Here is a 12,371-nt window from a genome sequence, read left to right as displayed (position 1 = left end):
AATGTGTCTGTAAACAAATGCTGTTTTGTTCATTATAGCGCCTCCTTGTGCCTGATTTGGCTCATAATATGTTAAAAGCATTTGCACTCCATTTTCAGTTATTTGGCCAAGTTTCATTTTTCTTGCTGGTCACCGCTCATGGCAATTTGAGCTGTGGCTTATGACAAATAATAATAATAAACCAGCACTAAAATCAATAGAGTTCTGCACTTTGGGCTTCAACCCTAATTAATGTGATGCATAATGAATAATGTTGCACTACTGCTACTACTACTACTGCGGGTTATTTGGGATTTTTGATGCAATGCATAAAAAAATTATTTGGTTGTAAATTACTATGGCAACGGTGTAAGTTTTGAACCATTTGAGTCAGCCCTAGTGACAGTGAAGTTGACATTAGAACTTTTTGATAAATAAAACATCATCACTTAATTTTATCCTATTACACATTTTGTGATATTTTGTCAAAAGATATTTTTCTGACACACGTCACATGTTTCTTGAAGTCATAGTGACTTTTACCTTTGACCGCCAAAATCAGACCAGTTAGTCTTGAACTGAAAACAAGAAAACGTAATGCCTACAGCCACAGCTGTTGGCAGTGCAAAGGATCGAAATTACAATAAACTTGAGTTGTGGCCAAATTTGCCACTGGTATCATAGTCTGCTGTGCCATGCTAGAATGGAGCACTGACAGTCAAAGAGCCTCTTTATACCTGATGTTAGCATCCGTCCAGTCAATCAGCTGAGTACGTTTGTTCATTACAATGCCGTGTCTTGAGTGACAATTTGTGATCTGATCTCACTTATCTGCTCTATATGTAAATAAACAGGGACATCTTTCTGTTGGCAGAGACGATGCATTGTTGATACAGTGTTACAGTTTTACAGGCCGACCAACAGTAGTAGGCAGCATGTTTGGACAAAGGACACATTTTTTCCATAAAGAAGGAAAAACATAATGTATGTAATTTACAGGAAGGCCTGAATAACTAAGAATTTGTAAAGAGATAGCATTTCTCATAGTTTATAGAGTTTCTCCCAACAACTCACAAAACTGGGACTTTCCTTCAAAGACAACAAAGAAATTTTGGTGGTTGGCATGTGCAAATCACATCCAAACAGACCAAATACCAGCAAATGAAGAAAAAAATCTTTATCCTATATGTATATGCACAGCATATAGGAAGCACGCTACTTATACACACAACACAACTAAATGAATGCACATGCTATAAGAGCTAAAAACATTTCACTTAAGACAAACCTTCAAATACACAAATGAGGTGAAGTTAAAAACACACAAACCCCAAGAACAAATGCAACAACAGAAGTGCTCCAGGCCTCTGGGGACAATTTTGTTGAACAAATGTGAACAGTCTTCGAGCGGCTGTTGAAACCTGGTAATTACTGTAACTTCCATCCTTAATGATCCAATCACAAGGGGACAACTCTAAGTCCATCATTTCCAACATGGCATTAGCATGCACCTCCACTTGTGTCTCAAGTGACCACGTGTGATCCAATATCACTTCCAAATAAATGTGTTTATAAAGTTTCTCCTCATTCAACAGCTCACAAAATTGAGCCATTTTTCAAGGGAGTCTGGGGACTTTCTCCACAGGGGACAAAGTAGTAGCCTATATCGGTTACTGCTTAGTGCATTTGTAAAATGTGACTTGTTTAGCATCAATAAAATGTTTCTTCTTTCATAAATGGAGTGTAAATGGTGAAACCAGTGTAAACAGTGTGTTCAGCTGCTAAATGTTGGCAAGTAAGACTACCTTTAGACACAGAAGCAGACAGGCTGGTACAGACATGCTGCCACAAACTGACACTTTTTACAAGGAGACAAACAACAATTTACAAGAAGACACCCATGACTTAGAATTTGTTTCTCTTCATTCAAAAACTCAAAATTGTGTGGTTTGTTAAGCGAGTCTGGTGATATTGTGGTTACTAGTTCAGTGGTTGGAGCAGTTGAAACAGACAGTGTGTTCACAAACATCTGCGGCTAACTGACAGAATAAGGTGATTTGCATTTCATTTAAGTTAATCAAACCAAAATCAGCCATTCTGCCTGTGGACCTAGCTTCTTCTTCTTTTACAGATGACGTCAGTTGAGTAGGCGGTCCTTCAGTGTGGCCCAGGACACATGTGCGTACACACTGCTAAAAGAATGTGGTCACATGCAGCCAGACCACCTCTGAATGTGGTCTGAGTGATCAGATCGCAAATGTGTCCTCAACGCTTGCAATCACCAAGGATGGATGTTAACTCACAGTAGAAACAGGCTCATAACAGAAACAGCATCTAAATGCTGTTAGAGTTTAGTGAACGGTCAGTTGAGAAAGTTTGTCAACTGCTGTTTTAAATTGGATTAGAAGTCTTGCTAAAACAGAAAGTCAACATCTACAATTCCTTGACAAAAGGGTAAACTCCATCTGTTGATGGATTGTATTAAGTGATGAAGAGCTCCAAAACAAAAAGGATGAATGGACTTTGCAATTTTGTCAATTGCTGAGGCATATTGCAGTGATCAGCAGGTTGTAGTGAACACTGCACACTTGCGACACACAATTTAATCCCTCCACATGACTTTTGCAATATGACAACCCCTATGCCATCCTGTCCTCTCAAGTCACCACACTCTGAATCTGCAAAAATAAAAGAGGCTTTAAAATATCACCAAATATGCAAACCTTGTTGGCTCTTTATCTGCAAGTCATTCCTGATTCCATCTTGTGTTTATTTCCAGCAGTCCCTCTATGACTTAATCTGCAGTAGAATCTTTGCAACCAACAGACTTTCCTTTATTACCAAGTCAGTCAGTGACTAAGGTTAAGTACAAGTCTATCAGTGTCTGAGAGACGACCCCTAAACCAACACTGTGTTTACTGCAGAGAGAGAAAAGCCTATTAATAAATCTGTTGCAGACAGCCTGGCGGAAGTGCCCTGGGGGCTGTAAACTTAGTCTTGAAGAGAGGGATGAGGGGCAAAACAGAGAGGGATGAATGGACAGAGTTTCAGAAGAGAGTGATGAAGAAAAAGACATGAAAAGGAAAAGGGAAAGAAATTAAAACACATGGAAATAGGGAAAGGAGGGGGAGCGGAGGGAGAGGAAAGAGTGTGTGTGTGTTGCATGTTGTAAACCATGGGTGCTGTTTGATGGATGGATCTAGGTTCTGAAAAGCCACAGCTGCCTCGCTCTTCCTAGAAAGATATCCACAAGGAAAAGTGGCAGTATGTGGTTCAAGCATCTAGCATCCTCTTACTATTTCTGACCAGCATACTGCAGGGCCCATCAGAATGTATGCTGATCCAAAAAGCCTCTGGGAGAGTCAATTAGAGCATGTCAGCCTGTGTTATTAACTGTGTGCCTATGCATAACAAAAATTAAGATGTGAAGGTTGTTTTTGTACTTTAATTAGTCTTGTAAATATCTGTGTATGCAAGTGTGTGTGTGTGTGTGTGTGTGTGTGTGTGTGTGCGTGCGTGCTGCACTGCACATTCACATGTCTGTTTTCAATCAGTCCATTTCGCAGCAAAGTATCATTCTTCTCTCTGTCCTGGCTGCCAATTCAATGTAATGAATAAATATAGTGCTGTATTTACTATAACGAGGGTATACGGTGATGTTTTGTGCATGTGTTTGCAACCATTAGACATTATCCAAAATAAAAAAAAAAACAATAATTCAATGTGAAATAGCGATAATGTTCATACATGTATGATATGAATCAGTGCAATTTTTCCTGTAAAATAATGAAACAAATAGGTGTTACCATTTCTCTATACAATTGTAGACCTACCTATATGTGAATTAACTCAATGCTTTGGCAATATGTATGTGATTCATTAACTTACAAAGAGAAATTTGAACTCAACACCCTCATACTGTCATTAAGACAGTAATATCTATTACCGTTTTGTAACTTTCACTAACATTAGCCAACATAACCTACTGATGATTTAACACCAATTGGCTGGCAATATTGGGATAATGGTAGATACTACAACACAGTGCAACACCAATTCAAAAACAGCCATAAAATCAGCATCTGACTCAGTAATGTCAGTGACTCAGCATTATCCACTTAAAGTTTGCTAAAATGACCTGACATTCACCATTTAAAGCTTATCATCAAATCTGATAAAGCATTAGTGTTAGACTAGTTAATAGCTAATAGAGTGCTGCAGGGATTACATGTTTTTGGAGGCTAACCCTGACGTTAGCAATGCCAGTTTCTCCTTGACAAAAAGCCTATGGGAATTTTCAATTGGATTATTGTAGAAAATAAGCTCTCTGGAAAACACAAGCTTATGATACTTACACATTATGTTCAGCAAGATAATCTTCAAAAATGAACACTCTAACTCTAGGTTATAAACGAACTACACCATGGTCACATCACCACAAATATGCTTCTTACTACACTATACTATATCCATGTTATTATACATTGATCCAATGCAAATTGAAAAGTTATAGTTAGAATAGAGGGATTAGTGAGTAGATGACTCTCTGTGTTCAGTATGATGACGTTTAAAGTTCCCGACAACCTCTGTTGTTTGCTAACATTAGCTAGACTGAGCACTTGCTGGTTGCTGCTGGTTGTACTATACCAAGTAAGTCAACAGCTGCAAAACTATGACGTGTATTTAATTGATGATTTATGAGAGGACAAATGTAACTTTGTTTTTTGTTTTTTTTAAAGTTACAAAGATAAAGAAGAACCCCGTTTAAACTGATAGCTTGCAATAAAATCAAAGCTGCAGGGAAAGACAAACCCCACTATGGGAGAAAACACAATTTAGCACACTTAGCTATAAGGGAGAAGGACTTGGTAAGTAGGGCATGGTACACTTTTGTTGGTATTCCTGAGTTCCAGTACTGGTACAAAAACAATGCATTTTTTAAATACTTCTTATTTCAGGCATATAAACAGTATTTCTCAACATGTTAAGCATCTGTAGTAGAACCTTTACTACTTGACTTAATACAAACACATTTAGCGTTTTCGTTTGATGGAAAAGACAAATATTTTTTTTGCGGACCCACCGCTGCTGTAACAAAATAATTTCCCAGTCTGGGATCAATAACAAATCTATTCTATTCTATTCTATTCTAGGTAATTAGGTAATGTAAATTTTTGCACTCAGGTAATGACTGTGGAGATTCTGAAACATCATCAACACTGGAAAGAGCTGGAGATATAAAAGGAGCAACGACTCTTTATTCTTGACTATCTCTGTGAATCTGACTGACTTACACTGTTTCCACAACCAACATATATCGATCAAGCATCTCTCTTTTCTCCAGCCATCCCTCTTTCAAAGTGACCTAAATGACCAGCAGCTACTATGTGAAAACTCACATTTAAAAATAAATCAAATCTTTCCCTGCTCATCCAATGACAGAACACACATGCATGTAAACACAACAACATGTACAGGTGAGTACACAGAACGTGTAAATGCAAAAACTGCACCCCTTGCCTTTGCACACACACAAACACACACACACACACTTCTTCTTCTGCAATGCCATATTGTGTTCCAGTTCTCAGGCTCTGAGATTTTTCCCCCCGCTGTCCAGAGAAAATAACAAATAGTGCAATCTTATTGCAGCCCTTCAGCAAAAAACATCCATTCTAGCATGAACCCAGTGTCCCTTGTTCCCTCAGCCATCTACTCTACACCCCACCCACCCCATCCCATCCCTGCCTCTAGAAGGTGAAGAAGTACAAAGAAAGGGATCAGAGCTTTTCCGATTCTTCCCTGGTTATTAACTACCATTTGTCCCCTCCGAGGGCTGTCCCTCCCATTAACCCAACTGATGCTCTTTTCTCATGGAAATCAGCCTGCTGTTGCTGCCGCCACCACTGTCTCTGCTGCCATTACCACCGCTGCCTGCAGAGGTGCAAGGAATTGTGGGGGATTTTTAGAGGAGAAGACCTCTCTTTGGGCTCAAAAACAGCTCCCTCACTCTCACACAAACACACAAGCTCACACCATTAGTGCAGGCACACACACGCACATGCACGCACACATCGACCATCTCACCAAAAGCATGTGTGCAAGCTCTCACAGGCAAACACATTCACTCAATCACAAAGGCAAACATGAAACGTGCTGCCTCCAACCACAGGGGCATGGAAGTAATGTAAGGCAATGCATGGCAGTTAATGAGAAGAAGCTGGCTCAATGGAGCCGGCAGAGAATACTTGGAGAGCAGAGCAGCTAAGAATGCTCGAGCAGCAGAGTAACATGAATCATCAGGATGTTGTCACGTGAAAAAAGTATTTACAAGTAACAGATAAAGAAAAAATAATTTAAAAAAATCTAACACTTAAACTGTTCAGCAGTTATTTGGTCAAATGTTTGTGAAATAACTGTTCAGTTTACAGAGCTCTACGGTGTTACTTTTCTCCACTTAGGGAAACACACTGGAATGAATTTATTCTCACAAATTGACCTCTGGTCATTTAAAGCTTGGTACAACTATTAACGCTAATCACACAAGATACTGTATATGTATGTATATCTGTCAATGCATATAAAAACAGGTGCACAAGGACACAAACAAGCTCACTTAATGTTCCAAATGTTGCAAAAATCTCTGGAGGAAATGTAATCTGTTAAAGCCCGTGGAGCGGGTCCATCGCAAACAGGGTTGTTATAGTGAGAGATCAACACATGGGTCTCAACTTCCACTACAACTGGCAGCGGCAAAGGCATTGTCTCGTGACAAACTCACTTCCATTTCCTTATTATGTAGCTGGAGGCCTTGATGGAACTGTGCATGTCTTAACGCTGCTGCAGGGGTGGAAGACAAAAAAACCCACCTAAAGTCACTTTGACATTAATCTTTGGGAACTCTGAAGGAACTTTTAAGGCATGTAGCACTATATATATTCATCTATTTCATTAGTGTTGCAGCCATACAAGAAGTTCTGCTTTGATTTCAAAATATTCATTTTTTTCACTTACCCCTAAAAAACGGACTGCCTCTTTTTTCTATCTTACACAATTATCTCATAAAATTACTGTCAATCAAACGACAAGCAAAGTTGATGTTGTTGAATGTCCTATAGAAGGAGGGTCTGTGTCATGAAAAACTGACCTGTGCAGGTGGAATCTAGAGCTAAGACAAATAGTCGATTAGTCAATTGAAAAAAAAAAAAATCTGCAACTATTTTGGAAAACCAATTAAGGAGTCTTCTTTCAAACAAAAATAACAGCTGACCAGTCCAACTGGTCAGTTTTGAGGACTTTGTTCTCCTTTGTTTTGTGTGATAGTTAATACAGTTGGGTTTTTGGTCTTTGGGCACAAAACATGTAATCTGAAGATCTCAATTTGGGTTTGAGAAAACCCAAACAAAAAAGGTATTTTTCACTCGTGTGACATTTTACAAACAAATCAATTACCTGAGAAAATCTCCCATTTGGTTAAAGAGGTCTTTAAACATGAGTAACTCCTGTAACCACAAGATGTCTGCTGTAGGCCGAGCTGATGTCATGAAAACATGTAAATGTCATCAAGTGCATTCTGTGTGCAAGCCCCATGTTCAACAAGCAAACAAACATCAGTAATAAATGATACAATGATAGTGCAGTGACTAAAACACCTAAATAATAAACAGTTCCTATTGGAGCAGTATATTCAAGTTCATTTTCACATGCAATATTCTACTGTTGTTTTCATTCATTATTTATATTCTTAACACGTGTTGATTATTACCAATAACCATATTACTCAACATTATCTACACTGTAGTTACAGTTCTACTTCTAATAGAACTTATATTTCTATATGTAAATATATATGTATACAGTAGTCACATGTTATAGTTTTAACAAACACATTCTTCACAGGTAGTTTATATTGTATTACTGTATACATTTTATCCTTACTTAATTTTTAATTCTCTATTGTAGGAGCAACTGTAATGTAGCCAGTTTTCCTCTTAGGGCTCAACAAACTACTTTTGATTCCCATTATTTTCTTATCTTAATGAATATTGGTCTGCCTACTTTGAATTACCCCAGCAGTACACTTGGCTTAATTCCACACTCCTGATCGACAACAAATGTGTAAAAAGTGGAAGCCTACAGTCAAGACAGCTATCAATAACAAGTGAATAAAGTGAACCCCCAGATTTGAACCCCAACCCCCCTTTCGTGGGGTCTCGGTTGTTATTTACCCGCTTCCAAGGAAAAGCGCATACTCTCTCTCACAGAGACTCACACATGCAGGCGAGAGACACAAAACTTCCGATCAGCGACAAAACATGACAGAGGCTGTAGATAACCTAGTGGAGGGCTAAATATACATTCAGTCAACAACAATGGCTTCAAGGTTTCGGCGAACGCCTGAATATCAGACACACAACTCTCAGTTTACTGGATGGAACCGTGAGATGGACTCACACACCGAGCCGCTTCCACTTAACAGCGCCCTTTATCAGAGTTTTTCTCGTCTCGCAAACTAACACCACACCACGGACCCCCCCCCCCCCCCCCCTTCTGAAGTGGCATGCCACAATTTATAAGTACTCGGAAATTTCTTAAAAACTCACCACATCGCCGAAAACTTCCAGAGGACATCAGACGTAAACAGCGAGGCCCGCTGGACAAAGTGCGCCGTGTTTTACAACTTCACTTATTCGCATTTGCAACATATTTATCGAGCAAAGAGCCTCGCGGTGCACGGAGCCGATCGCGTAATTAAAAGTTAAATACCCAGAACCTTCCACGCTGCCGCAGAAAGGAGCAGAAATTACGCTAAAGTCCGACAGCGATATTAACAACACGTTCACGGCACTCCAAGTGTCGCGCACGTCGATATGTCACAGTGACCGAGCTGAGAGTTGATATAAAGCTCGTAAAGTAGTTTAAAAGGCACCCGTGCACACGCCAGGACGTGCAGCCACATTATGAGGTCTTAGTGAAAAAAAGAGTAGTTTACCCACCAAAAAGTTTCCAGCACCGCATTAGTCAATCTCACATGGAGCCCCGGCAACCTTCCATCCCGGACCGGACCACAAACCCGCCGTGGGAGAGCCCACGCCACCGCTCCCCGCTCTTTTCTCCCCTCGATTGCGTGTTTTAATAATTTTTTCCTATTTTTTTCAATATTTTTTTTATATTCGGGGCCTGAGAGTCAGTCTGGCTCCCCTCAGGCTGCAGCGGAGTTATGGGGCGGTAAGCATTGTGGGAGTGTGACGTCAGGCCACTTTCACAAACTTTTTTTTTTTTTTTTTTTTTTTTTTTTTTTTTTTTTTAAACCAGGGACAGCTTACTGGTTTTCAGCAGCCTGCAGCCAGTCCTCCCAGTGACCAGCGATACATTTCTGTTATTCACCTGCAGTTTACAGGCCTCCAGAATGGGCCTCTGAAAAAACATTACAATTTTCAAATATAATAAAAACCGAAATGTATTTTTAATCAAATAAAATTGCGGAGCCAATTTTGAAATATTACACATTAACGTGTAATGTCTGAATTAATTTTATATTGTTGCCTATAGTCAAGGTTTAATAGACAACATCATCTACTGTTTGAACATATTTTAATGTCTCTAATAACTTTCTAGGCTTTTTTGCAGTTATTAAATGTTACACATTGTTTGATAAAGTCCCGGGATTCGTCCTGATGAAATGGCGCTATCTTTATTAGTTTTGTATAATTTAGCTGGCTTTGTGTTATCAACATTCGTGTTGTCTCTGAAAGCAAACAGAAATGAGATAAATAATAGGCTTTTCTCTAGTGGCAAACTGACTCGGCTACTACATGAACATGAATGAATTTTCTCCTCAGTAAATGTCGTTTTTTTGTTTATTTGTTATACTTGAAATTATAAACAAAGCGTCATAGCAGGAATCAGTGCATATTCATAATGACCGCGGTGTCACCTCAATTTCACGAACTCTTTAACAACGGAAAGTATGCAGACATGTTAAAACTACGATCTCTAATCCCTGTTCAGTGCTCAGGTTTTCCTCATTTATAAAAGTTAACACTTGTCTTTTGCGCATACACACCAGTTTTTTTTATTGTATTGTATTTTTTTATTTTTTTAAATGCCGATTGTTAAATTGTTTAAAAGAAGAACAAGGAGAAGAAGAAGAACCTGCCTAAAAAACGTAGGCTACTTGAATAACTTCTGCAATTTCAGATTGTTTTCCTTCTGTTTAAATGTGTCAACAAGTGTCAACATGGAGAAAGCAGACAGCACCCATCAGCATGAAGGTGGATGCGCCCCGGATCCCCACGTGTTCAAGGCTAACGGTGGTACTGGTGGGAGTCCCGCTTCTCCCACCTTGCGCTTTCTTTTTTTCCCCTTTTTTCTTCTTCTTCTTCTTTTCTTTTTTCGGTTGTGGTGGTGGGGGGTGGGGGGATTACTTCCAGGGCACATCAACCCGTTTCCTCATCAACCTAACCCCCACCACCTCTTCCCAGCACCACCAAGCCCGCAGGGTGAATATGCTTGTGCAGAGAGGGTAGGGGGGTGGGGAGCAGGAGTCTTCAATAATGCTGCCTTCAAGTGCTGCTCATATTTTAAAATGCGGTTGCCCGTCTACTTCATTGCTATTTCAGATAATAGTTCATGAAACACTAACAGTAGAAACGCAGGGTTATTTTCATGTTAGTTTAGTTTACAACTGACTTACAGTCGATAACATTCTTTATGTTCCAGTGCCAGATCTTGATGCTTTTCATAAGTTATCAAATAAACCTTGTTAAAAAAAATACCAGGCAACTTTAAATTCCATCAGACCACTATATAATAATAATAGCATATTGTTGTTATTATTACTATTATTATTATTATTATTATTATTATTATAATATATAATAATAATAATAATAATAATAATAATAATAATAACAATAACAATACATTTATATATTTATACACATATATACATCGAGGGGAACTGTCGTTGTGTTTATTAATGTTATGATTAGTCTTGGTAATCTATCGGTCTGTCATAATTCCGACATGTCCGACCGAACATGAAAGCATCAAAAGCCTTTCGGCGTATTCAATACAGAGGAGCGGGTTCGAAAATCCCAGCTATTGAGGGCGAAATGCCTCCTAAAGCACGATGGGCTTACCTGCTGCTGCAGTGTGGTGACCACAGTTTGTGGGAGTGAGGGATGGAGACATATTTTAGATGAGTTGGGGGCGAAAAAACACGTTTGAGAACAGGCAACATTTTGAACCAAACATCAAAAGGTGCTATTTTGATACTCCACTGGTCCAGTAGAATTTGGTTCTCATCTAAGGGGAACTGTTCAGCCGAGGTTCTGTTGAAATGTAAAATAAGTGGGAGGAAAACGGGATCCAAAACATTTTAGACACTCTATATTTTGCCTGGTGGAGAGCTGGAGATGTGGAGGCATTTAAAGTAAAATAGAATAAGCCAGTGATTGGTATTCAATTTGATTTAGGAAAAAAAAAAAAAAAAAAGTCAACTTGGTTTCTGTCCTCAATCAAACATTTATTTTTTGAAAGCAGCCCGAGAGAAAATTATTGGACGGGTGAGGCAGATAAAGTTATCTAGGCAAAGTGAATTATAGAAATCCATTAAGAGTAAGACATTTAAGACCAACATGTTTAAATCAGATGTTCAGATTATATTGCAGGCTTCAGATAAATGTAAAAGAAAGATTTCTGCATGAGGCCAATGTTAGAAAATAATCCATCATTTTAAATTTAAATAAAATGTCCTTTAAAGAAATACAAATAAATACATTTAAATAAAATATGTCACATTACGCTACTCTAAAACAAATTCATCAAACTCTATTGGCATTCAATATGAGTTGTAAAGGCAACTTCATAAAGTTTTTTAAAGTGTATGAATCTTACTTAACCAAAGACAATGGGTTGTTAAGCCTGTGATAAATGAAGATGGGTACAATTATTTATATTCTATATGAATAGAAAGATAAAATGACTATGAGTATAAAACAGCATCTACTTTGTATATTAGTATTGAATTATAACAGTGTCATTAATAGACAAATGTCAAATGATTTGTGTTTATCAGAATGTTTTAATGCTATGTTTGAATGTAAAAATGATGTCTTAATCCTCGCTTCACACTTTCAGGATTGGTTGCAGTCAGATGCAGTTGTCATGATCGTCCTACTCCTGCAGGATGCTGTAAAACAGGGTCTTTCCCTCGGAGGGCCTTTTGTATTGCACTGTTACAATATAGTGTCATTCTGACCTGTACTACGACACTTTGGACAACCCTGCTGGAAAACATTTAAAGCTGCACAAGAATAGATGATGTGTGTGTTAAACTCTGCAAATGGTAAGCTCAAATTTAGGCATTTCACTATTAAATAACAATT

The 12,371-nt window shown here is 38.5% G+C and overlaps 1 protein-coding gene across 1 annotated transcript in view; it reads right to left on the bottom strand.

The window, feature by feature from the left end:
• Window positions 1-9,198, bottom strand: part of plagl2 (pleiomorphic adenoma gene-like 2) — a 44,626-nt gene extending 35,428 nt beyond the window's left edge. Inside the window, exon 1 of the mRNA XM_030423522.1 lies at window positions 8,976-9,198. The gene's annotated coding sequence lies outside the window, so the exon portion shown is untranslated. The remainder of the gene's footprint in view (window positions 1-8,975) is intronic.
• Between the last annotated feature and the right edge of the window lie 3,173 nt (window positions 9,199-12,371).

This window comes from Sparus aurata, chromosome 7 (assembly GCF_900880675.1).
Source record: "Sparus aurata chromosome 7, fSpaAur1.1, whole genome shotgun sequence".
NCBI lineage: Eukaryota > Metazoa > Chordata > Actinopteri > Spariformes > Sparidae > Sparus > Sparus aurata.
The sequence above is the reverse complement of the archived record's forward strand: the minus strand, read 5'-3'. Positions and strand labels throughout refer to the sequence as shown.